General features: G+C 48.5%; 1 long non-coding RNA gene across 3 annotated transcripts; it reads left to right on the forward strand.

Annotated features, from left to right (window-relative positions):
• The first annotated feature begins 164 nt into the window (after positions 1-164).
• Positions 165-26,544, forward strand: LOC125090472 (uncharacterized). 3 transcript variants are annotated; one of them, XR_007124343.1, is made up of 4 exons: positions 165-2,459; positions 9,921-10,026; positions 24,885-26,308; positions 26,369-26,544. It is a non-coding gene; the product is annotated as an uncharacterized LOC125090472 (long non-coding RNA). The 3 variants fall into 3 exon arrangements; XR_007124341.1 differs by lacking the exons at positions 24,885-26,308; positions 26,369-26,544 and adding an exon at positions 18,214-18,553; XR_007124342.1 differs by lacking the exons at positions 165-2,459; positions 24,885-26,308; positions 26,369-26,544 and adding exons at positions 8,903-9,473; positions 18,214-18,553.
• The last annotated feature ends 838 nt before the right edge of the window (positions 26,545-27,382 follow it).

The following is a 27,382-nucleotide window of genomic DNA, read 5'->3' on the forward strand; positions in this document are numbered from 1 at the left end:
GGGGTAACCGCGGCAGGCGGGCGGCCTCAGCCAGAGAGCGCGTGCGGGGAAGCGGGGGGGCGATCGGTGGCCCCTTTTCTCTGCTCTCCGAGCTTCTCTCTCACCCTCCTCCTCCTTTTTTTTTTTTTTTTTTTTTTTTGTTCCTCGAAGGCGCGCTGCGCGTGCGCACCCGCAGCGCCGCCCAGCGGGAGTTGTAGTTTCGGGTTCGTCCCCATCAACGCGACGGCGGGGGCGGTGGACTACGCCTCCCAGGAAGCCTCGCGCGGGCGAGCCCCGAACCCGAGGACGCGGCGAGCGCAGCGCCCGGCCCTCTCCGGCAAGGACTGTCAATGGAGGCGCGGGTGGTGGGAGCAAGAACATGGCTGCACCTGGGGCCTGCGCGGCCGCCCGGGTGGGGGAGGGGAGCCGGGGCGCGGGGCGCCTCTCTAGGCCGGGGCAGGCAGCCCCCGCTTGCTCAGTGCGGCGCCGCAGTCGGCCTCAGCCACCGTCCAGGGCTCGCACTCACTCTTGCACCCGAGATTCCCTGCCGATGGCGAAGCCGGAACGCGGCGAGGGCCGGGGCGCCCCAGGGCGGCCTGCCCTTCTCGGTGCTCCGCCAAGGGACCTCCTCCGCCCTGCACCACCCTCCGGGACACAAAGAACTCCTCTGTTAGTTTTGAAAGCTTGCCCCCAAAGCGGCCGGAGGAGACTGTTGCCCCAACTTGGGACGGGGCGACGGGAGGGGACGCTTTTATTGCCCCGCACCCCCCCGCCCCCGCCCCAGGCTCTCCTCCCGCGCCCTCGCTGGACATGGAGAAGCAAAGTTGAGGGGAAGCCACGGAGCGAGCGCGGAAAACCTGCCTGCAGCCCGCTCGTTTTGTTCGGTCAACCGCGCCGAGATGTGACCGAACATCCCGCCCCCCCCCGCCCCCCAATTATTCTTTCAACTTGATGAGCATTCGAGAATGTCGAGAGGGACGAGACCTGGCTCTTCCCCTAAGTGAAACTCAGAAGTTTACAAAACTCGAGCCCGGAGGTCGTTAGGGGGTTTTGCAAAAGCACAAGACCGAACGATGTCGCGATTCCTGTCCCCAGTGGGGACGGCGTGGGGGGGGGGGGGGCACGCCGGCCGTCCCCCCACCCCCACCCCCTCCTCCTCGGTAGGTGGCGACCACGACGCTTTTTCCAGCCTTTGTCGCTGGAAAGAAAACTTTCCGAGCAGCCAGTCTTTTGATGTAGGTCCAAGACCTTCCCTCGGAGTCCTCGTTCACGGAGCGGCGTGCCCCATCTTTCTTGCATGGACCGCACCCAGACAGCCGCCTCTAGAATTTCCAGGCGGGTTTTGGTTTTTGTTTTTTAATTAGATAGAGACTTTAAAGATCCCTGCGGGAGCAGTCTGATGGCAGACGGTCCCCACATGTTCACGATTTCCCCTACAACCTTTTTCCAGGCGTTTTGTCCCCGCCTCATGCGATCGTTGACTGCCCTTTGTCGAGTCTCCCTCCGAAGCGTTCACTTCGTTTTCCCAAGAACAGTTTTCTTTTCGCACTCGCATTTCATTAACATCTTGGAATATTTAATTAAAGTGCATATTCCCAGGAGCACGTACAATCGACTGATGTTTAAGGAACAAAGGTAACTTTGGGGAAGTCTGCTGTGGAGCTGATAGGAGCAGCCGGCCTTGCTGGGGCCAACACTCAGCTGCTGTGGGCATCGGTGAGTGTGTTTGCCCTGGAAGGTTGAGGACAGCGAAGGAAGGACTCACTGGGTGTCCTGGTGTCATGGAGTCGCATCTGGAGAGTGTCAGAAAGTGAGCAGGAGAGGCAGACGTTCATTTAGTCCAGATTACACTTGTCATCATTAAAAGCGTGTTTGCCCCCGGCGTCTAGGAGTATAAGGCTCCGGTGTGGAATTTTGCTGCTGCTAAATGAAAAACGCCCAAGTTCTTTGGGGTTGAAGCAATTCCTAAAACCATTAAATCCTAAAGCAGTTCCTCAAGCTTCAGCTGGCTTTGAATTGGCCCTTTCGAGACAATGACGGGTGTATGCAATGGTGTGTGGTTCCCACTCATTTTTTCTGCCCACTGCTGTTGGGGACTGTAACCCCCACATTTATGTCTTATAGTCACAAATACGCTTTTACAGTCTTCCTTAAGGCCTGCCTCACCGCCTTGTCAGTTACTGGTGGTAACTTACTGTTCTTGGCTAACTGGTGCCTCACCTCACTGATAGGTGCTGTGTTAATTGTGACTGTAGGGATGAGCCACTTTGAATACCGTCTCAGCAGGGCAGAGTTGTTTTTCCAGCGTAGGCTCAAACGGCTGTTTGGGGGGTTGGGCAACAAATGATTTGTGTTTAGGGTGGGATCCTTTGTTAAATCGCACACAGCTTGCTGTGGTCAGAATCCTGTTCATAACAAGAGACCGATTTGCAGCTCTTGGATCCTGCTGACTTAAGACCCAAGTGCACGGAGGCCAACAGGTGGCAGAATCTTGCATGTTAATTTATTTTGAGTTGTTTCAAATATTTCTTTTTATTTATTTGAGAGAGAGTGAGAGCACAAACAGGAGGGGCAGAAGGAGAGGGACAGGGAGTATCAAGCAGACTCCGGGCTGAGCGCAGAGCCCAATGTGGGGCTTGATCCCAGTACCCTGAAATCATGACTTGAGCCAAAACCAAGAGTCAGATGCTGAACCAACTGTGCCATCCAGGTGCCCCCAAATATTTCTCTTTATAATGTTTTGTTTCTTAAGATTTTATTTATTTATTGGGACGCCTGGGTGGCTCAGTCGGTTAAGCCGCTGCCTTCGGCTCAGGTCATGATCCCAGGGTCCTGGGGTCAAGTCCCATGTTGGGCTCCGTGCTCAGTAGGGAGTCTGCTTCTCTCTCTCTCTGCCTGCCTCTCTGTCTGCTTGTGCGCGCTCTCTCTCCGACAAATAAATAAATAAATAAAATCTTTTTAAAAAATTATTTATTTATTTATTTGACAGAGAGAGATGACAAGTAGGCAGAGAGGCAGGCAGAGAGAGATGGGGAAGCAGGCTCCCCGCGGAGCAGAGAGCCCAATTCGGGGCTGATCCCAGGACCCTGGGATTATGACCTGAGCCGAAGGCAGAGGCTTTAACCCACTGAACCACCCAGATGCCCCTCTCTTTATAATGTTTAAACTAGTGTATGCAGTCTTGTAGATGAATGTCCATATAGTATGACACCATTCTACTGTATACCTGGGAGACAAAACCCAAGTCTAATGGGGCTTGGCCAGTCAAGAGATGAATTCTATTCTCTTTTTTTTTTTTTTTTTTTTTTTTTTACAAGTAGACAGAGAGGCAGGCAGAGAGAGAGAGAGAGAGGGAAGCAGGCTTCTTGCTGAGCAGAGAGCCCGATGTGGGACTCGATCCCAGGACCCTGAGATCATGACCTGAGCCGAAGGCAGTGGCCTAACCCACTGAGCCACCCAGGCGCCCCAAGAGATGAATTCTAGACCAACTGATAGGAATGCATCTTCATATAGACTGAGTTCCCAGCCTTGTAGATTGCTTTTTTTTTTTTAAGATTTTATTTATTTATTCAACAGAGATCACAAGGCAGAGAGGCAGACAGAGAGAGAAAGGAAGGGAACCAGCTCCCTGCTGAGCAGAGAGCCCAACGCGGGGCTCAATCCCAGGACCCTGGGACCATGATCTGAGCCAAAGGCAGAGGCCTCTCGACCCGCTGAGCCACCCAGGCACCCCTGTAGATTGCTTTTAAATACCAAGTGGTGTGGTAATATTGGAATGTCTTCAACAGTCTTGAAAGTTAATCACGTTCTCCTGAGACTTTTAATATTTGGTATCAGGAGTCTGCCTTCTCCCCTATCATGGGACCATTTATCATGGACCCACCCTGGTCAGGAAACCCTGAGCTCCCATGCTGACAGAATCATGCTCACATCACTTGTTCAAGGTTACTGTTGTTGAGAGATCATTTAATGCTCTTCTTTAAAGATGCTCTTTTGAATCCGAACTGAATAATTTAATCTGTCTGTGACTCTGTCATGTATTTTTAAATTGCCCCAAACCATGATTCTGAGGAAAAGTTGAGATGCTCTTGACATACTCATTTTCATGACACATCCGGTCTTCCTTTTTTTGATCTTCATTTTTAAGTAATCTCTACACCCAATGTGGGGATCGAACTTAAAATTGTGAGATCAGGGGGCGCCTGGGTGGCTCAGTGGGTTAAGCTGCTGCCTTCGGCTCAGGTCATGATCTCAGAGTCCTGGGATCGAGCCCCGCATCGGGCTCTCTGCTCGGCAGGGAGCCTGCTTCCTCCTCTCTCTCTGCCTGCCTCTCTGCCTACTTGTGATCTCTCTGTCAAATAAATAAATAAAATCTTTAAAAAAAAAAAAATTGTGAGATCAGAAGTCCCATGTTCTACTCACTGAGTCAGCCAGGGGCCCTAGTCTTTTTTTTTTTTTTTTTTTTTAAGATTTTATTTATTTATTTGACAGGGATCACAAGTAGGCAGAGAGGCAGGCAGAGAGAGAGGGGGAAGCAGGCTCCCCACTCAGCAGAGAGGCCGATGTGGGGCTCGATCCCAGGACCCCGAGACCAGGACCTGACCCGAAGGCAGAGGCTTAACCCACTGAGCCACCCAGGCGCCCCGGCCCTAGTCTTTCTTAATATTTTATTTTATTTTTATTGAACCATAGTTGACACATAATTTACATTAGTTTCAGGAGCACATCCAGGCTTTTGATGGAAACTAAACAGAGGTCTTTTTTTTTACCCCCCATAATGGCACTTGATAGAAGCCCAGTATCTTCTGGGTCCAGTTTCTTGGTTTTCTGTATAATTGAGAGAATGAGCCATAAAACGTATCATTTGTAAGCCAGCAATTGCTCTCTCCCTTCGGCGCTCCCAGTTAGGATCGGTCCAGGTCAGTCCAGATCACGGGGGTTGGGCCACAATGAAATTGTTAGCTTTTGGGTGGGTATCTGCACTCTAGCGGATAAATCCTTTGTCATTACAAGGATGCTTTTTTAACCGATTATAAAACACTGTTTTTGCACAGTTTTCCATTTGGATAATTTGAATATTTAGAAGGCTGGATCAGGGTGACCTCTTCCAGAATTCTTCCAAAAGAGGGGGGGGACTGAATCCCAGTTATAATTTATTCATAATAATTAATAATGTAGGTGTGATATAAACCGACCTTCCAGCTCTTGCTGTGCCTTTCATGCTAGCATCTGCCCTATGCAGTCAGTACACCTAATGTTCACGAAAAACTCGTTGAAACAAACAGGGTTTCTTGGAGGGGGCTGGTTAACAGGATTTAGAGGAATATGGTTTTCTGTTTAGCATTATGTTCAGATGGATGTAATCACGTAACTTAATTTGTAACAAGTAAAATCTCTATAATATTTTCTCTGCTTCCCTCTGGGATTTGGGGGAATCAGATGATGCGCAAACGAAAATACTTTAGAAACTCTAAGTTAAGTGTTCTATAAATATTACATGGTATAATTTAGCCTTCCAAACATTATTTTTAAATGTGAACAACATGTGCATGTTTCTTTTCTGACTGAAGAAATCTATTGCTCATTTTTTAAAAAAGATTTTATCACTTTAGGGGCACCTGGGTGGCTCTGTGGGTTAAAGCCTCTGCCTTCGGCTCAGGTCATGATCTCAGGGTCCTGGGATCGAGCCCTGCATTGGGCTCTCTGCTCAGCGGGGAACCTGCTTCCTCCTCTCTCTCTCTCTGACTCTCTGCCTACTTGTGATCTCTCTCTGTCAAATAAATAGATAAAATCTTTAAAAAATTATTTTATCAATTTATTTGATAGTGAGAGAGGGAACACAAGTAAGGGGAGAGAGAGAGGGAGAAGCAGGCCTCCCACTGAGCAGGGAGCCCGATGTGGGGCTCCTTCCCAGGACCCTGGGATCAGGACCTGAGCCAAAGGCAGACACAACAACTGAACCACTCAGGCGCCCCTCTATTGCTCATTTTTTTTTTTAAAGATTTTATTTACTTATTTGACAGAGAGACCACATGCTGGCAGAGAGGCAGGCAGAGAGAGGAGGAAGCAGGCTCCCCGCTGAGCAGAGAGCCCGATGTGGGGCTCGATCCCAGGACCCTGAGATCATGACCTGAGCCAAAGGCAGCAGCCTAACCCACTGAGCCACCCAGGCGCCCCTCTATTGCTCATTTTTAAAATGCTTTATATTCGGGGCGCCTGGGTGGTTCAGTGGGTTAAAGCCTCTGCCTTTGGCTCAGGTCATGATCTTGGGGTCCTGGGATGGAGCCCTGCACCAGGCTCCCTGCTCAGCGGGAAGCCTGCTTCTCCCTCTCTCTTTCTCTGCCTGCCTCTCTGCCTGCTTGTGATCTCTGTCTGTCAAATAAATAAATAAAATCTTTTTTTTTTTTTAAGATTTTATTTATTTTTGTCAGAGAGAGAGGGAGAGAGAGCGAGCATAGGCAGACAGAATGGCAGGCAGAGGCAGAGGGAGAAGCAGGCTCCCCGCCAAGCAAGGAGCCCGATGTGGGACTCGATCCCAGGACGCTGGGATCATGACCTGAGCCGAAGGCAGCTGCTTAACCAACTGAGCCACCCAGGCGTCCCTAAAATCTTTTTTTTTTTTAAAGATTTTATTTATTTGACAGGCAGAGATCACAAGCAGGCAGAGAGGAGGGGGGGTGTGTTGGGGGGGGGGAAGCAGGATCCCTGCTGAGCAGAGAGCCAGATTCAGGGCTAGATCCCAGGATCCCGGGATCATGACCTGAGCTGAAGGCAGAGGCTTTAACCCACTGAGCCACCCAGGCACCCCAATAAATAAAATCTTTTTAAAAAATGCTTTATATTCTAATATCTGAGAAACTACATTTACAAGACTGACTCTTACCACCTGATTAAGGTGGGCCTGACTGATCAGATGATAGAAATAATAAAAAAAACGAGTAATATAAGTAGCATGTCCTTCCAGAGTATATATCTCTGTCAAAAATATTATAGAGGACTCAGAAACCTGAGCGTACAGTTGTCTCAAGGAAAGCTATTTCCAAACAAAATGCATAACGGAAGCCTGACTTTCATAACACCAAGAAAAGGAAAGTCTCGTTTACATGCTGAAAACATCTCCCCATTCCTTCCTTTTTCTCTATATGTTTCCAGTGTCAGTTTAACGTCAGTGATCCAGATACTTGAGTTTTTATCTGTGCATTTCACAAGCCTTCTCTCGTCTTCTGGTGACTCTTAATCACCCTTTTTTAACTCCCCTTTCATGACCTCGTGTTTATAATAATAATTAAAGTAGAGATGCTCTTGGAGAAATTTTCAACCAAGAATAAAGTGAATTTTTGAACAACGGATCAGAGAGGGGAAAAAAGCCAGTGATAAGGAAACTGCTCAAAGATGAAATTAGCCACCATGGCATGGGTGTATCAAGTACTTTTTGTCTTCCCAACTGTGGGAAGGTGTTCAGTCATCCTCTTCCCCCTGCACACGGGGAGCAGCCTGGCCAGGCTCTGGGTTGTACCTGGGGTCTTAGATGAACTTGATTTATTCCTGCAAACTGTGTGTTCCCATCCCAAATGAATTCAGATTGGCCCTGAGATAATGGGGGAAGTGAGGGACACGTAAAGAACTGGTAAGAATCTGAGAATGTATGAAATTCCGGAAAGCTTGTGAGCCTGTCTCTGCTGTCTAGCTAAGACTGAGCCTTCCTTTCTTTGAAGCCATACCCGGTGCTCCACTCTTAATTATTTCCTGGCGTGCCAACAAAACCCCACTGTGGTAGGTGCTTAAAACCTCCCCATTTAGGAAGCCTGGGGCTCCCAGCCGGGAGCCTGCTTCTCCCTCTGACCCTTCCCACTCTCATTTTCTCTCATTCTCTTTCAAATAAATAAATCTTAAAAAAAAAAAAAAAAAAAAACAGGGGCGCCTGGGTGGCTCAGTGGTTTAAAGCCTCTGCTTTCCGCTCAGGTCATGATCCCAGGGTTCCGGGATCGAACCCCGCATCGGGCTCTCTGCTCAGTGGGGAGCCAGCTTCCTCCCCTCTCTCTGCCTGCCTCTCTGCCTACTTGTGATCTCTATCTGTCAAATAAATAAATAAAATCTTTAAAAAAGAAAAAACACATAATTTAAAAACATAAAAAAACCCCACAACTCCCCATTTGCTAAAAAGGCTCAGAAAGGTTAAGGTACTTAGCCAAGGATACACAGATGGCAAAATCCAGACTCGGATCTAAATGAGCCTGTATCCCAGCCTGACTTCTTTACTGCTGCCTATCTGTAGGCTCCAGGCATCTCATCCAGGCAGATAGGATAAGTGAATCAAATACAAGGTATAGTCAGGTTGTTGCCACCATGAGATCATATCAGAAGGTTAGAGACGGAGACAGGAAATTTTACATGGAGGAGGTCGCATTTGCACTGACTAGTAAAGGTGGATGGAATTCTTAAAAATAAAATAACCTGAGTATTAGCCTTCTAATGCCTAACAGCAAAATGATCACATCGAAGGACCTGTGCACCTAAAAGGTCGATACAGACTGCCAGTTCGCACTTCAGAAAGACTGCACCACTGGACAAGACAGGGTATGAAAACGTCCACTTCCTCCACACCTGCCCAATTCCAGTGAAAAGGAGCATTCCTTTCCACCCCACCTCCCCAGTTCTGCTGTGCACCTTGATTTTGAACCAAGTTGGGTGTCTTCTCATCTTTTTATTGGCCATTCTCATGCATGTTTCTGCAAAGGACATTCCTGTTTGCATTTTCTCCATTAAGTCCTTTGCTTCCCCCCCCCCATCTTACTCTCCTGTGCGAGTGCTATATAAAATGAAAGAAATTTGGGTTTCTCTCCTTAGGTGTGTTACAATATTTTCTCAGCTTGTCATTAGACCGTGACTTTTTTTTTTTTTTTTTTTTTTTTTGGTGCGTTGTTGTGCTTAAGTTTTATGGTTGATACAGTGGAATGTATCCATTTTCTCCCTTATGTGTTCAGTGTTAAAAATCAGTGGTGAGAAAAGCCTCCCCCACACCACGACGTATACAGACATAGATAAATGCACATGGACATGCAGACACAGGCATGCATATGTACACAGACACCTACACACGTTCTCCCCAAGCAAGGTTTCTGCATTTCCACTTCCATCCGTCTCCGAGGCGAGCTTGAGCGGTCCGGGCTCTCCACTGCACCCTGCGCGTCAGGCTGTCCCGCCCTCCGGGTGCGGGTCCCAGTCCCACTTCCCGGTTCTGCCCGCCTGCCCGCCGGGTGTGCCGCGGGGCATCCCTGCCGCAGGACCTGCCGGCTCGTCACGTCCCCTGCAGCCCCCGGGGGGGGGGGGGGCACGGTCGTCCAGGCGGGGCGGAAGTGCTGCCCCGCGGGCACCTGGACTCTGCTCTCCCCGCAGGTTCCCATCGCCGGCCAAGGGGCCTCCTCCGAGCCCGGGAGCAGGCCTGTCCTGGGCGTTCCTGGAAACGCCAGCAGCACGTGGCCGCCAGAGAGCTGGTAGGGCACCTGAGTGGGGGTGGGGGGGGTGGGAGGTGCCCCCCCCCCCCAGCAAAGCAGCTGCATCCTCGGGGGGCGCCGTCAGCCAGAGCGGAGCAATCCCAGGGCGGGTTAGGGCTGTCCGTGGCCATACAGTTTGCAGGAGGACAGAAACAGCTCGGGACACGCCTGTCCGTCTTTAGAAACTGTGCCCAGGAGCCCCCTGTTCTGGTGTCCTAGCTCAGGCCCCCGCTCGTGCTCAGCACGCCGCAAGTTCGCGTCCCCAGTCCTCGCCCCGGTCCCACGCCCCAGACAGCATCATCGACCCACAATGTTGGAAAGGTTCCCCTTTCCCACGGTCTTGTCCATCCAACTAGTCCGAAAGAAATGCTCACTTTGGTATGCATTTTGGTTCGGTTGTCAGTAAAATATGTATAACATAAAACCCACTGTTGGAACCATTTCTAGGGGGACTGTTCGTGACATCAAGGACCTCCACAGTGTGGTGCAGCCCTCACAGTGAGCGGATTCCAGGACTTTGGCAGGACCCAAACACTAATTCTACCATTAGGCGGTAACTCCCCATTTTCTTCTCCGTCTGGGGCCCCATAACTTCTATTGTACTTTCTGCCTTTTCTAGATACCTCATAAAAAGAGGATTGCACAATATTTGCCCTTTTGTAACTGGCTGCTTTCATCTAGCAAGTTTTCAGTGCTATTCGCTGAAGCATATGCAACAGAAATTTCTTTTTATGGCTACTTTTCCGTTCTATATGTATTTATTTTGCGTGTCCACTCTTCCAATGGGAGGCATTTCCATCTTCTGTCTATTGTGGATAATGCTGGTATGAGCATTCATGAACTATCCTTTTGAGTATCTATTTGAATTTCTGTTTTCACTGCTTTTTCTTGTCTTTTTTTTTTTTTTTTAAGATTTTTTAGTCGTCTCTAAGCCCCCTGTGGGGCTGGAACTCACAACCCAGACATTGAGAGCAGCAGGCTCCCCTGTCTGAGCCAGCCAGGCACCCCGTTTTCCTTTGAGATATAGTCCTAGAAGTGGAATTCCTGGGTCATACAGTAATTTCATGTTGAACTTTTGGAGGCGCCACCAAACTTTTTTTTTTTTTAAGATTTTATTTATTTATTTTTCAGAGGAAGACACAGCAAGAGAGTGAACACAAGCAGGGGAAGTGGGAGAGGGAGAATCAGGGAGCCCGATGCAGGGCTCGATCCCAGGACCCTGGGATCATGACCTGAGCTGAAGGCGGACGTTTAATGACTGAGCCACCCAGGCGCCCCGCCATTGGATTTTGATAGGGATTCTATTGAATCTGTAGTCACTTCCAATCTACAGCTGTTAGAGTGCCTTGCACAGAGTAGTAGTTTTTCACTTCAGGTAGTATCATCATTGTGATAATAGTGACTGTTGTGCTCTGTGATTGTAAATTATCCTTCTACTCATTTAGGTCTTTAGTTTCTTTCAGCAGTGTTTTGAAGCTTTCAGTATGTAAAACTTTGGTCTCCTTAGTTAAGTTTATTTATTCCTAAGTATCATATTCTTTTTCATGCTCTTGGAAATGGAGTTGTTTTCTTAATTTCCTTTTTTTTTTAAAGATTTTATTTATTTATTTGACAGACAGAGATCACAAGTAGGCAGAGAGGCAGGCAGAGAGAGAGGAAAGGAAGCAGGCTCCCCGCTGAGCAGAGAGCCCAATGCGGGGCTCGATCCCAGGATCCTGAAATCATGACCTGAGCGGAAGGCAGAGGCTTTAACTCACTGAACCACACAGGCACCCCTAATTTCCTTTTTTAAAAATATTTTATTTATTCGTATTAGAGAAAGAGAGTGCGCACAAGCAGGGGGAGGGGCAGAGGGAGAGGGGCCAGCAGACTCCCCACTGAGCAGGGAGCCTGACACCCCACTCAATCCCAGGACCCTGAGATCACAACCTGAGCCCAAGGCAGATGCTCAACCCACTGAGCCACCCAGGCACCCCTGTTTTCTTCATTTCCTTTTCAACTTGCTCATTGCTTAGTTTATAGAAACACGAGTGATTTGGAACACCTGGGTGGCTCAGTCGGTTAAGCATCTGCCTTCAGCCCAGGTCAGGATCCCAGAGTCCTGGGATCCACTCCCACATCTGGCTCCTTGCTCAGCAGGAAACCTGCTTCTCCCTCTGCCTGGTTCTTTAGGACATCCTACATATAACATCATACTGTCTGTGAACTGGAATAATTTTATTTCTTCCTATTCAATTTTGATGCCTTTTTTTCTTCTTACCTAATTACTCAGACTAGGGCTTCTATGTGGAAAATAAATGGGGAATTAAATGGGGAAAGCAGACATCCTTGCTTTGTTTATTTTTTAAGGTTTTTTTTTTTTTTTTTTTTTTAATCTTTAAGTACTCTCTACACCCAACATGGGCTCAAGCTCACAAGCCCAGGATCAAGAGTCACACGCTCCACTGACTGAGCCAGCCAGGTGCCCCAGCATCCTTGTTTTGTTCCCAGTCTTAGGGGAAATGCTTTCAGTCTTCCACTGCTCATTATGACTTTACCATGAAACAGTGTTAGATTTTGTTAGATCGGGGCGCCTGGGTGGCTCAGTCATTAAGCCTCTGCCTTCTGCTCAAGTCGAGATCCCAGGGTCCTGGGATCGAGCCCTGCGTCGGGCTCCCTGCTCAGCAGGGAGTCTGCTTCTCCCTCTCCCTCTCCCCCTGCTTGTGTTCCCTCTCTCGCTGTCTGTTTCTCTGTCAAATAAATAAAATCTCAAAAAAAAATTTTTTTTTGTTAGATTATTTTTCTGCTCAATTGAGATGATCATGTAGCTGTTTCTCCTTCCTTCTGTTAATGAAATGTATTACATTGATTGATTTTCATATTTCAGAGCAAAACGCCACTTGGTTATAGCGCATAATCCCCTTAATGTGCTGCTGAATTCAGTTTGCTAGTATTTTGTTGAAGATTTTTGCATCTGTATTCATAAAGGATATTGACCTAGTTTTCTCCTTCTTTCCTCCCTCCCTCCCTTCCTTCCTTCCTTTTTTTAGAGAGAGAGCTCGAGTGAGCATGAGGGGGCGGGGAAGGGGGTGCAGAGGAAGAGGGAGAGAGAATCTTTTTTTTTTTTAAGATTTTATTTATTTATTTGACAGAGAGAGAGAGATCACAAGTAGGCAGAGAGAGAGGAAGGGAAGCAGACTCCCTGCTGAGCAGAGAGCCAGATGCGGGGCTTGATCCCAGGACCCTGGGATCATGACCCGAGCCGAAGGCAGAGGCTTTAACCCACTGAGCCACCCAGGCGCCGCGGGAGAGAGAATCTTAAGCAGATTCCACACCCAGCACAGAAACTGTTGTGGCTCAGTCTCGTGACCCCAAGACCATGATCCCAGCTGAAATCAAGACTCAGACACTTAACCAACTGAGCCACCCAGGTGCCCCTATAGTTTTCTTCTCCTTTAGTGTCTTTGTCTGGCTTTGCTATCGTGGTAAGGCTGGTCTCATAGAGTGAGTTAGGAGGTGTTTTCTCCTCAATCGTTTTGAAGAGTTTGAGATGGATTAACATTAATTTTTTTTTTAAGACTTTGTTTATTTATGACAGAGAGATAGCAAGAGAGGGAACACCAGCACAAGGGAGCCCGAGAGGGAAAAGCAGGTACCTGTCTACACTAGTCTGCTCTGGTAACCACCAGACAGACCAAAGTGCACAACCCCAAAGTTTTGAAGGACGATATTCCCCACTGCCCACCCTGGCACCCATCCAGCCTCTCCAGAAACACAGGCTCCTCTGCCCACAGTCATGGTGGGGACCAAGCACTAGGCAATAGCGGCTGCTTTGTGCACGCTGGTTATGAAACAGCAGCCTCTCCCTCGTCAAGCACTCTTCTGGTTGTTATAAGGGCTTGATCAGGCCCCAGAGTTCTGAAATCGTTGATTACACTCATTCTTTTCAACTCAATGTTTGCTTCAGTGGAGGAGGGACTGACCCCCAGAGCTGCCCACTCAACCGTTTTGTGTGACACCAGAATGGATCTTTTTTTTTTTTAGCATAGGAATTTATTTTTTTATGCTCTTGCCATTTTTATTGAAATATAATTGATGTACCATTGTGTAAGGTTAAGGCATACAACCTGATGATTTTTATGAAATCATCAAGTTATTATGATAAGGTGAAATGGTTATTGTAATAAATCCGTTAACACATCGACCACTTCAGGTGGTTACCCTGTGTGTGTGTATGCGTAATGAGAACAAAATGGATTTGTAAAATTAACCTAAATACACCCATTTTTTTAAAGATTTTATTTATTTATTTGACAGAGAGAGGTCACAAGTAGGCAGAGAGGCAGGCAGAGAGAGAGGAGGAAACAGGTTCCCCGTTGAGCAGAGAACCCGACGTGGGGCTTGATCCCAGGACCCTGAGATCATGACCCGAGCCAAAGGCAGAGGCTTTAACCCACTGAGCCACCCAGGCGCCCCTAAATACACCCATTTTAAGAGTATAGTTCTTTGAGGTTTGACAAATACATGGTGACCATTGTCATCAAAGTGTAGACCATTTGTACCACCCCACAGTCTTACCTGTACTCCTTCCCATTTGATCCTGACCCCTTATTCCCAGCTCATGAATCCTTCCTACACACATAGATTAAAATCATCAATCTTGGGGCACCTGAGTGGCTCAGTGGGTTGAGCCTCTGCCTTCAGCACAGTTCACGATCTCAGGGTCCTGGGATCGAGCCCCGCATTGGGCTCTCGGCTCAGCGAGAGCCTGCTTCCCCCTCTCTCTCTGCCTGCCTCTCTGCCTACTTGTGATCTCTCTCTGTCAAATAAATAAATAAAATCCTTAAAAAAAATCAGTCTTGGGGTGCCTAGGTGACACAGCTAGTTAAGCATCTGGTTCTTGGTTTCAGCTCAGTTAGTGATCTCATGGGAGTGGGAGCGGGCTCCACATTGAGCTCTGTGCTCAACTCCAAGTTTGCTTGAGATTCTCTATCTCCCTCTGCCCCCCACCCTGCCCTCACTCACTTGCTGTCTCTCTCTCAAACAAACAAATACATAAAATTGTTTAAAAAAAAAAAATCAGGATTCATGGGGCGCCTGGGTGGCTCAGTGGGTTAAGCCGCTGCCTTTGGCTCAGGTCATGATCTCAGGGTCCTGGGATCGAGTCCCGCATTGGGCTCTTTGCTCAGCAGGGAGCCTGCTTCCCTCTCTCTCTCTCTCTGCCTGCCTCTCCGTCTACTTGTGATCTCTCTCTGTCAAATAAATAAATAAAATCTTTAAAAAAAATAAAAAATAATAAAAAAAATCAGGATTCTGGAATTTTAAAGAAAGTTTTATATATTTATCTGAAAGAGAGCACAAGAAGGGGGAGCAGCAGGCAGAGGGAGAGGGAGAAGCAGGCTCCCCGCTGAACAGGGAGCCCGACGTGGGGCTCCATCCCAGGACCCTGAGATCATGACCTGAGCCAAAGGCAGGCAGTTAACCAACTGAGCCACCCAGGCGCCCCATGATTCTAATTTCTTGAGAGCAGAGATCTCATCTCTTTCATTACTTGACCCGAAGTCCTGGCCCAGGGTAAGTCCCTGTCACATGACAAGGCCTGATAAAATGAGTCAGCCGTTTGTTCCCAATCAGAAACACAGGTCCCTTGTCACCAGATTTTCTGGATTAAGAGAAGTCAGAAATTTGGATTTTGGTAGAACTCTCCTGATTTTTAATCACAAAATAGAGTTCAAAGTGAAAGAAAAAAGAAACAAAAGAGAAGGGCATTTCCCAATAAGCATTACTGATACTGGAACGATGCCAGTTCTTTAGCATACAGAATGGGCTGGTTTCCTGGGATCTGGGATTTTCTGGGATCTGAAAATGATCCTGAAAATGGCCTCATTTACCAAAGTGGCATTCTTGGGTGTGTTCACGTACTCACATTTAACAGCTAAACATCATTTACTGAGCAGACAAAACAGTAACCAGCTAACTTAGAAATGAACTGTAGGAACATTTTTGTTTCCACATACCATGGAGGTGTTCATTTTATTTTTTTAAGATTTTATTTATTTATTTGACAGAAATCACAAGTAGGCAGAGAGACAGGCAGAGAGAGAGGAGGAAGCAGGCTTCCGCCGAGCAGAAAGCCCGACGTGGGGCTCGATCCCAGGACCCCGGGGTCATGACCCGAGCCGATGGCAGAGGCTTAACCCACTGAGCCACCCAGGCACCCCAGTGCCCCTCATTTTTAAAAGGTATTTGCTTTCTAAACAAATTTATAAGAACAAATTGAAACAATCACATTGGGCAAAATCCTAAGAAGCCAATCAATAAAAATAGCTCCGAGTAATAGCACACAGCCATAAAAAAGAATGAAATCTCGCCATTTGTGACCATATCCGTGAGCCCAGAGGGCATTATGCTAAGTGAAAGAAGTTAGAGAAAGACAGACACCCTATGATCTGATTTACATGTGGAATTGAGAAAAGAAAATGGATGACCAAACAAATAAAGGCAGATACAAACTGTTACAAAGAGAGAACAAACTGGTGGTGGGCAGAGGGCAGAGGGCAGAGGGCGTGGAGGGATGGACAAAAGGGACGGAGGGGTGTGAGGTCCGGGCTTCCAGGGATGGAATGGATAGGTCCCAGGGTTGAAAGGTACAGCGTAGAGAATATGGTTGACAGTGTTGTTGGAAGACAGGCAGGAGCTGGACTTGCCGTTGAACCTAGACCAGGGTGCAGAGTTGTAGAATCATTGTGTTCTTTTTTTTTTAAGATTTTATTTATTTATTTGACAGACAGAGACATCACAAGTAGGCAGAGAGTCAGGCAGAGAGAGAGGAGGAAGCAGGCTCCCCGCTGAGCAAAGAGCCCGATGCGGGTCTCGATCCCAGGACCCTGAGATCATGACCTGAGCCAAAGGCAGAGGCTTTAACTCACGGAGCCCCCCAGGCGCCCCTAAAATCACAGTGTTCTACGCCTGAAACTAATGCTCAATGAAACGAAAAAGTAATAACAACATGAAATAGATACAGGTAATCTTATAGATTACTGCAGAAGAACAAACAGGTCCCAGATGTTGACTAACTGAAATGAAACACTGTTATTATCAGTGTTAGGAGTTCAAAGAGTACAGCCCCGGGACTCTGGGACTCTGTGTGTCATGCTGGGCCCCCCACAAGCGTGGCTCCCATCTGTCCCCATACAACACGATTACAATACCATTGATTATATTCCCTATGCTGTGCCTTTTGTCCCCGCGGACTTAGTTATTTTATAACTGGAATCTTGTACCTCCTACTCCCTTTCACCCGGTTTGCCCATCCTCCCCCCATCTCCCTCCCAAACCACATTTTATCTCATTGTAACTCTTTGCTGGCTTACAGAACTAAAGGGCAAATGATGAAAAGCCCCTCCTTTATTCTAGAAAAGGTGCTGAAATTTGGCTTTGTCCCATTAACTTCTTTTTTTTTTCTATTTTTTTTAAAGATTTTGTTTATTTATTTGACAGAGAGAGATCACAAGCAGGCAGAGAGGCAGGCAGAGAGACAGGAGGAAGCAGGCTCCCTGCTGAGCAGAGAGCCCGATGTGGGACTCGATCCCAGGACTCCGAGATCATGACCTGAGCCACCCAGGCGCCCCGACCCGTTCAGTTTTGTTTTTTTTTTTTTTTAAGATTTTATTTATTTGATAGAGATCACAAGTAGACAGGCAGGCAGAGAGAGAGAGGGAAGCAGGCTCCCTGCTGAGCAGAGAGCCCGATGCGGGACTCGATCCCAGGACTCCGAGATCATGACCTGAGCCGAAGGCAGCGGCTTAACCCACTGAGCCACCCAGGCGCCCCCCCCATTAACTTCTTTATTCGAAAATCCCAGGCAAGCAGACAAGAGCACAGACTAGTCAATAGCTTTATGAACTTTAACAGGGGGCACCCCTGTGTGCTCAGAACTCAGACCAAGACATAGGACAGTGACAATGTCCCAGAAGTTCCCCCACAACCCCCACCATAATAACCACTGCCCTGATTTCCATGACCACAGATACATTGTGTTTCTTTCTGAACTTTTTTTTTTTTAAGATTCTATTTTTGGGGCGCCTGGGTGGCTCAGTGGGTTAAGCCTCTGCCTTTGGTTCAGGTCATGATCTTAGAGTCCTTGGATAGAGCCTCCCATCAGCCTTTCTGCTCCACAGGGAGCCTGCTTCGTCCTCTCACTCTGCCTGCCTCTCTGCCTACTAGTGGTCTCTCTGTGTGTCAAATAAATAAATAAAATCTTTTAAAAAAAGATTTAATTTTTAAGTAATCTCTACACCCGACGTTGGGCTCGAACTCACAACCCCGAGATCAAGAGTCACGCGGCCCAGACAGGCACCCCCACTCTTTTTGAAGTTTACGTAAACGGAATTATGATCGGTACACACTCTTCTGTGTCCTTTCTCTTCCCCCCGTATTCTGTTTATGAGATTCCCCCATGTTGTTATAAGTAGCAATAATTCGGTTTCATCATACTTTGATGATAGGTTTAATTCTTATAAAAGCATAAAGCAGAGCATAGGTACCGGTTTGCCAATTGCCCTGTTCGGGGTGGTACCATGGAGTAAGCGCAATTCTATCTGTTGTACCAATAAACTGGAAAGGAGGAGAAAACCAGGCACACTTGGCCCCGAATCAAAGGTTATGCTTTGTTTTCAAGTCAAGTGAAATTATCTGCAAGCAATTTCCTTGCATGTTGGACAGACATAGGAAATTAAAGATTTTTTAAAAATCTGACTAGGAAAGTTGAGTCTCTCAAAATCAAGCTTCATAAAAGTGCACGGACAGAACTTCCAACGAATACTGGAGGAACATTGGCTGCATTCCGGGCCTCGTTCTAGGCACATCTCCAGAGCCGTTACATTGATGCAAGGCAAAAGGCAAGCAGCGATGGCATAAACTGTTAATAAAATCAAAAGATTTTTATAGCAGAATACAAAACATAGCTGTGGCTATAAGCGCAACGAGAAAGCTGTGAATCTGGGGCGTCCAGGTGGCTCAGTGGGTTAAGCATCTGCCTTCAGCTTAGATCGTGATCTCAGGGTCCTGGGATCGAGCCCCATTTGGGCTCCCTGCACAGTGGGGAGTCTGCTTCTCCCTCTACCTCTCCCCCTTCTCTCTCTCTCAAATAAATAAAATCATTGAAAACGACAACAACTATGAATCCACTGGTGAATTAATCCCCAAGGTCCCTAGTTGGCCGCCTTTGAGATGGGATGCGCTGGAGTTCCCTGGGTTAGGTCCCTCCGAGGAGGCGGGGGAGGAGGGAGCTGCTGTTACACTTGTGGGCTCCTGCTGCTGGAGACTGCAAAGTGGGGGAACGGCCACCCGAACCCCTTCATTCATTCACTCATGTTTCCATTCGGTGAACGCTTCCCACTCTCTGTGAGCTGCTCTCCTCTATGAGCTCACGGAAGGCAGGGACTGAGCTCCGCTCTCTGTCCTACTGGTGCCACCTCCTGCCTCATCACCTGAATGAGGTGAATTGAGGTCTCCAGCATCATCACCTAAAGTCTCGGAGCCACAATTTCCTCATTTGCAAGTTGGGGGGAATCACATCCGTGGTATTAGGTTGTTGGAATGTATCTGGCGGACTTATGTAGGCAGGGCGTGTTGCATAATGGGCATTCAGGGAAGGTGCTAGGTGCCTTGGGGTGTGCAGAGGGAAATCGGGCACCATGCCTGACCTCGAGGCGGTACGGACTGTGGGGGGACAGAAGAGTAACAGGTTATAATACAGTGAGGCCAGCCCCACCGTAGGGAGAGCCCCGAGGCCACAGGGGAGGAGACACCCAAGTGGCGCTCTCAAGGATGCATGGAAACTCCCCACCAAAAATGTAGGGGGTATTAAAAGCACAGAGAGGAGCAGGTCAAAGACAGGGAGGTGTCAAGGTACAGGGCTCACAGGGAACGGGAACCAGTTCGTGCTGGCCGGGCTGAGGACCAGGTGCGGCACAGGCTGGAGAGAGAGACTCCGGTCCGCTCACAATGGGTCTTCTGTGCCACCTAAGTCATTTGTGCTGGAGGCGTTGGTCAGGATGCCTGTCATTCCAGCTTCCCTTTCCAGGCCAAACGGAGCCACCCACTCGGGCAAGCTGGGCTAAGCTGCCTTAAACACACACACACACACAAACACACAAAAAAACCCCATTATTCAAGTACTTTATTTACACAGAAGAAAATGATTCCTTTTTCCCGGTTTCGTTCAATGCGTTTTTGACCAATGTGTTTACCAACGGAACCCCCACCATCACCAAGATCCAGAACATTTCCATCACCGACAAAGTGCCCTTGTGCCCCCTTGCTTTGGTTAATCCTCTCCCCACCCCCGCCCATCCCCTGTGATCTTTGATCTGTTTGCTGTCCCTCGTTTGCCTGTCCCAGAATTTCCTATCAAGGGACTTATCCAGTCCCTACTTTCTTTTTTTTTTAAAGATTTTATTTATTTATTTGACAGAGAGAAATCACAAGTAAGCAGAGAGGCAGGCAGAGAGAGAGGAGGAAGCAGGCTCCCTGCTGAGCAGAAAGCCCGATGCGGGGCTCGAACCCAGGACCTGGGATCATGACCTGAGCCGAAGGCAGCGGCTTAACCCACTGAGCCACCCAGGCGCCCCCAGTCCCTACTTTCTATGTAGGGCTTATTTCCCTGGCCCCCTCTAATGCTTTGGGGTTGGAGTCACAGAATATCACATTCCTTCTTACTGCTGAGTCGCATTCCGTTGCTTGGAGGCGGCACGATTTCTCCAGCCTTGATGAACATCGCGATGGTCTCCCCAGTGGGGTTATCATGGATAAAGTGGCTATGGTCGTAATACCAGTCTGTGTGGGGACGTGTTTTCACTTCTCTGGGATAAATGGCTAGAAATGGGATTGTGTAGGGGCGCCTGGGTGGCTCAGTGGTTTAAAGCCTCTGCCTTCAGCTCAGGTCATGATCCCAGGGTTCTGGGATCGAGCCCCGCATCGGACTCTCTGCTCAGTGGGGAGCCTGCTTCCCCCTCTCTGCCTGCCTCTCTGCCTACTTGTCAAATAAAAAAAATCTTTAGAAATGAGATTGTGTGTGGGCGCCTGGGTGGTTCAGTGCGTTGGGCCTCTGCCTTCAGCTCAGGTCATGATCTCGGGATCCTGGGATCAGGCCCCGAGACCGGCTCTCTGCTCGGCGGGGAGCCTGCTTCCTCTCTCTCTCTGCCTGCCTCTCTGCCTCCTTGTGATCTCTCTATCAAATAAATAAATAAAATATTTTTTAAAATGGGATTGTGGGGTCTTAGGGTGGATGCTTGTTTCACTTTTAGGAAACCACAGACTGTGAGAGAAGAGGAGGAAAGGGAGGGAAGGAAGAAGGGAGGGAAAGAGAGGGAGAGAGAGGCCCTCAGCCGACAGTCAGCCAGTTTCCCTTGGCTGGCGGGGGCTTATGGGGGGAAAGGGGGACATGGCAGGTGTCACTCAGCCCCACACCCGTATCTCTGGACCACCATGGCCTCCCTGGCACCCTGAGAAAGTCTTCCCCCGATGTGCGGGATATCCCATCAGACCCGGGGACCCTCCGTGAAAATGGGGTGGGTGCCACGAGGCCCCAGAAGGCTGAGGCCCCTGCAGGTTGGCAGGGGAGATGGTCTGGGTTGCTGGAATGAGCCCTTAGGGAATGGGCAAGGGGCTGTGTGGACAAGCAGTGAGTTGTAGGAGGTCTGATGGCCCCAGGAATCCCTGGCCCATGAGCCCACCCGCCAGGCCCCAGAAGTGGCCCACAGTCACACCCGGAGGCACTGGAGGCCAGTCCCTTGTAAGCCTTTATGGTCTAAAAAGAAAGGGTAGAGGGGCGCCTGGGTGGCTCAGTCAGTGACGCTTCTGACTCTTGGTTTCGGCTCCGGTCAGGATCTCAGGGTCGTGAGATCGAGCCCCGTGTCAGGCTCTGCGCCCAGTGGGGAGTCTGCTTTCTCCCTCTGCCCCACCCCCCTAAAATAAATGAATAAAATAAATCTTTAAAAAAGAAAGAAAGAAAAGGTCGAGCTATCGAGACAAATTGCACAGCAACAAAGGAAAGGGGAAGAACAGTCCTGACGCCTCAGGGAGGGCCTTCCCCCGCCTGCATTCCCCATCTTAGGAACATGTGTGAAGCCACAGGTCGGGCCACCTGTGTCCCCTGGCAATGAGGGTCACCCCAGCTGCCCCAGCCTGCGCTGGGCCCCCATCTGGCCTTGCCACCACTGGGGCGACCAGCAACGCCTTCCACCGCAGAGCAGTTTCCAGAACATTTTGTCAAGTAAGAACACTGTTTTTCCACGTGGAGACAGTAAGAAGCGGTTGCTGACGGGCTTCCTGCCGAAGTCCTCAAGGCACCTGCTCCCCGGCTCCTCCTGGACCCAGCCTACCTTGACCCTGGGCCAGGTTTGCATGGGAAGTGCAGATAACACGGGGAGGCCCAGGGTCAGATCCTCAAAGCCAAACCTGCAGAACCAGACCAGCCTTTTGTGAAATTCCCAGGCTTGAGCTCCGACCCCGCAAGGCCCCTCTGCCCACACCTGGCCTGGGTTTGATCCGGGGTGGGGGGGGCCCTCCTCCCTTTGCAACCGGTTTTCATGTCGGGTTTCAGTTCCAGGATCCGTCCTGAGAAGCCTTCCGGCAGGCCCGTTCTTGTATAACTCAAAAGACCTTGACCCTTGCCAGTTGCCAAAAGCACACTTTTCTCTTCTGCTCATCCAGGTGAAAAACGTGGGGTGGCAGTTTCGCTGAACAGACATCCCGTGGCCCCCACAGATGGACTTTGTTCCACGCAGCCCAGCTCTATACAGCGTGTGTGTGTGTCAGTGTGTGTGAGTGTGTGTGAGTGTGTTTTGCATACTTCATCGTAAAGTTCAAACTTTCAGATCTTGCGTTCACTGGCTGTGCCTCCAGTGGGACGAAGGTGTGGTTGAAAACACCGTGCTCCCAGGGGCACGGGGCCGGCTCTGTCACGGGAGCATGTGACGCTTGATCTCCGGGTTCAGGAGTTCGAGCCCCATGTTGGGTGTAGAGATTACTTCAAGAAATAAACTTGAGGGCACCTGGGTGGCTCAGTGGGTTGAGCCTCTGCCTTCGGCTCAGGTCATGATCTCAGGGTCCTGGGATCGAGTCCCACATCGGGCTCTCTGCTCAGCAGGGAGCCTGCTTCCCTCTCTCTCTCTGCCTGCCTCTCTGTCTACTTGTGATCTCTGTCTGTCAAATAAATAAATAAAATCTTTAAAAAAAAAAGAAATAAACTTGAAAATGTTTTGCTTCTGCAAAAAGACAAATGCTGTATGATTCCACTTTTTTGCAATCCTTAGAGCAGTCACGTTCCTGCAGACAGAAGGTAGAATGGCAGTTGCCAGGAGCTGAGGGAGGTGGAATGGGGAGTTATTTAATAAATATGGAGATTCACGGTCACCTGGGTGGCTCTGTGGGTTAAGCACCTGCTTTTGGGTCAGGTCAGGACGCCAGGGTCCTAGGATCAAGTCCCGAGTCAGGCTCCTTGCTCAGAGGGGAGCCTGCTTCTCCCTCTCCCTCTGCTGCTCCCCCTGCTTCTGCTCTGACACATAAATAAATAAAATATTTTTTTAAAAAACAGAATGGGCTATCGATGTGGTTAGGACGGTGTACAGAGGTGTTCCAGGCATGCAGTGTGGTCATCCCAGGGGGTGTGTGGCCCCCAGTAGAGGAACACCCGTTCCCCAGCAGCCTGAGTTTTGCTCTTGGCCAGAAGCTGTCACTGTGGGCTGCCGCTCTCTGGTTTCCAAGGCTGTAGGAAGCGAGAATCTGTTCCGAAGAGGGGAAGTTTGGCACACATTCATTTTTTTTACCAAGACATATCAGGACCACACTTTACAAAAAAGCCTAGAAAGGGAAGTGGTATGAAAATTGTTTTGGTTTTAATACAGAATAATTTTTTTTTTTTAGATTTAGGACATATTTAAAAAAATGTTGAGTTCAGTTCAAATATATGCAGATACCTTCCAGAAAAAAGGTAATATTACAGTAAATTAGTCTTGATCAGGCGGCATGGAGAAAATTTCTGGAATAGTCGCATTTGAAGATTCCTATTTAATGAATGGCTTTGACTTAAAACTGATTTAATCAAGGGGCAAAGAAGAGAGAGAGAGAAAGAGAGAAAAGCAAATCCTAAGAGACTCTTAAAGACAGAGAACAGAGGGTTGATGGAGGGAAGTGGGTGAACGGTGGGCTGGATGGGAGCTGGGTATTAAGGAGGACACTTTTTTTAAAGATTTTATTTACTTATTTGTCAGAAAGAGAGCATAAGCATGGGGGGCAGCAGGCAGAGGGAGAAGCAGACTCCCCACTGAGCAGGGAGCCTGATGTGGGACTCGATCCCGGGAGCCTGATGTGGGACTCCATCCCGGAACCCTGGAATCCTGACCTGAGCCAAAGGCTCAGCTTAATGACTAAGCTACCCAGGCAGCTCTATGGAGGGGACGGGTGTTGCATGTTAAGTGATGACTCGCTGAGTTCTACTCCTGAAACCAATATCGCACTGTATGTTAACTAACTAGAATTTAAATTAAAATTTCAGGGACGCCTGGGTAGCTGAGTAGGTGAAGCGTCAAACTCTTGATCTCAGCCCAGGTCTTGATCTCAGGGTCGTGATTTCAAGCCCTGTGTTAGACTCCTCTCTGGGAGAAAAAAAAATTCTTTTTAAGATTTATTTATTTGGGGGACGCCTGGGTGGCTCAGTGGGTTGAGCCTCTGCCTTTGGCTCTGGTTACGATCTCAGGGACCTGGGATCGAGCCCTGCATCGGGCTCTCTGCTCGGCAGGGAGCCTGCTTCCCCTTCTCTCTCTGCCTGCCTCTCTGCCTACTTGTGATCTCTGTCAAATAAATAAATAAAATCTTTTAAAAAAAATATTTATTTACTTATTTTGGGGAGGCGTGAGAAGGAACGGGAGAGGGAGAGAGAGAATCTGAAAGAGACTCTGGGGCTTGATCTCATGGTCCTGAGACACCACATGAGTTGAAACCAAGAGTCAGGCGCTTAACCGACTGAGCCACACCAGTGCCCCCCAAAATATTTTTTTAAAAATTTTTTTGAAAAAAAAATTTTTTTTGAAGGAAAAAAAAACCTCAAGAGATCTGCAAAATATAAAAAACGAAACAAACTGATTTAACCAAAAACTGCTGATATTTTCATCAGAGGGGCTTTAGAACTAGGTCACAGCAAAGAAAGTACTTAAAGTAGTAAAAAAAACAAAACAAACAAACAAAAAAAACAAGAAAACCCCCAAAAACCCAAACCCACCTGAATTGAAGCATTGTTTTGGGAAGGGACAGAGAAGAGGGAAGGGAGGAAGGCCCTGCTAGGAGGCATCTAGTGCCTTTGGTTATCTGGACATTAATTTCAGAAGTGTCCTTATAATTAGAGTAAATTAAAGATCTTGCAAATTACAGGTCACGGATCTCCACTTTCCCTGTTGAATTAGTGTGTAAAGACGCTCGTGAAAATGCTGCTCTAAGACCAGAAGGCAAGTATGTCCACTGATCTCAGTGAGATCCCACGGAATCTGCGAGATCCCACGGAATCTGAGAGGTCGAACTTGAAGCAGCTGCTTCCCAGATCCACTTAAGCGAAATCTTGGGTTTCTTGGCCGGCAGCGGCCTTCTCAAGGAAACCACGTGACGGCTCCGGGTAAGGCAGAATCCCTTCAAGGGCATTCAGAGGGTTTACGAAGTGGCAGCTTCAAGTTCACACCCCACCCACGGGGACTGGGGCCATTGCCTCGGGCTGGAGGGAGGGCTCCGGAGTGACCCTGCTGTGTAACTCGGGAGGACAGCCAGCCAAAAAGGGATTGACAAGAGGATGAGGACTTTGATTTTTATTCCGCCGTCTTTCTGGGATGGGAAACAGGCAAAGGGGGAAAAAAATTAAAAAGCCAGCAGGGAAACATATTTGGATGGCTTGGTAAAATATTTGGCTAACTCCCACTAATTTGGACATTCTCCCCTCTGCACTCTCGGATCCTGTGACTAGGTATTGTTCTTCTTCTTTCTAAGGTTGAAAAACACCGGCTCAGAGGTCAGGTGAGGGCCCAGCTGCTAAAAGGCAGAGCCCGGGCTCAGCCTGGCCTTATCCATCGGCCCCTTTGTTCTGGGACAGAAACAGTTCTCTTCTGTGACGACCCACCCTTTCTAGTTTTTGTTCTCCGGTGCACTTGAGCTAACTGGGCTCCTCTCTTACTCTTGTCCCCTACTCTCAGCATAAATTGGGATCGGTGTGGATTTCTGAGAAAATAGAAATTAACAGGGCAGCCAGCTCGAGAGCAGAGAAAGTAAGGGACACACTCGGGGCGGGGCGGGGGGGGGGCACGAAAAACTGCCAGATGCCAGAATCACTTACCTCTCGCTTCCCATCGCTTGGCAAGGCTGACCTTGAACACGGCTTTCTGGTCACTGTGGTGGGAATCACATTTTGCATCATTCATTAAGACTGCTGGCTCGGAAATGACCTTGAGAGGTAGAAGGAAGCCTCTGTCCGCCTCCCGCGTGAGCTGGTAGAGAATAGGATGGAGAAAATTCCAGAAAAGAGCGACACTTGAAACCAGTTTTGCTCTGTAAATCGGGGAATTATTAAATCATGGCTTTTAGTCTAAGGTAGGCAAAGTTCACGTGCATGAAAGAGATATCACTTTAATGGCCAAAAAAACCCCAAAAACAAAAACAAACCCACCAACACCAAAAAACTTGAATTTTCAGCTGAGATCATTTTCCACGACTCCTTGAAGAGCTACTGCCACCCCATGGAAAATTTTTATAAACTCCCAGTTGAGGCAGGAATCCATGTTTGTTGTCTTAGGGGACCTTCTGCTTACGGAACGGTGCAAAAATTGCAGTTTGCAGGCCAAAGACTGCCAGGGGCTTTTTGGTGTGAGAGCAAGCGGTGTGGTTTGCTCTCACACCAAAAAGCCCCTGGCAGTCTTTGGCCTGCAAACTGCAATTTTTGCACCGTTCTGGGTGCATTTCAAAGTGGTTAGAATATCATAGACACATGTGATTAGAAATCAGTAAATAATACTTTTCTTAAAAATATTTTAGGGATTCTTGATCTGCGGTGGGGGAGGGGGATCAGGAGTTTGAGCCCGGAGTTGGGTGTATAGATTTCTTAAATAAAATTTTTTTAAAAGATTTTTATTTATTTGACAGATCACAAGTAGGCACAGAGGCAGGCAGAGAGAGAGAGGAGGAGGAGGCAGGCTCCCTGCTGAGCAGAGAGCCCGATGTGAGGCTCGATCCCAGGACCCTGGGATCATGACCCGAGCCGAAGGCAGAGGCCTTAACCACTGAGCCACCCAGGCGCCCCTCTTAAATAAATTTTTAAAAAAGATTTTATTTATTTATTTGACAGTGAGAAAGGGAACACAAGCAAAGGGAGTGGGAGAGGGAGAAGCAGGCTTCCTGCTGAGCAAGGAGCTGGACGCCAGGCTTGAACTCGGGACCCTGGGATCATGCCCTGAGCTGAAGGCAGATGCTTTAACTGACCGAGCCACCCAGGCGCCCCACTTAAATAAATTTTTTAAAAATATATGTTAAGTGTGACGTTTTTTACATTTATTTTATTTTATTTTATTTTTTTAAAGATTTTATTTATTCATTTCACAGACAGAGATCACAAGTAGGCAGAGAGGCAGGCAGAGAGAGAGAGAGGAGGAAGCAGGCTCCCCACAGAGCAGAGAGCCCGATGTGGGGCTTGATCCCAGGACCCCGGGATCACGACCCGAGCCGAAGGCAGAGGCTTTAACCCACTGAGCCACCCAGGCGCCCCCGTTTTTTACATTTAAACTTAAATTTTTTGGGTGCCTGCATGGCTCAGTGGGTTAAGCCTCTGCCTTCCGCTCAGGTCATGATCCCAGGGTCCTGGGATGGAGCCCCCATATCGGGCTCTCTGCTCAGCA

Source organism: Lutra lutra, chromosome 18 (assembly GCF_902655055.1).
Source record: "Lutra lutra chromosome 18, mLutLut1.2, whole genome shotgun sequence".
NCBI lineage: Eukaryota > Metazoa > Chordata > Mammalia > Carnivora > Mustelidae > Lutra > Lutra lutra.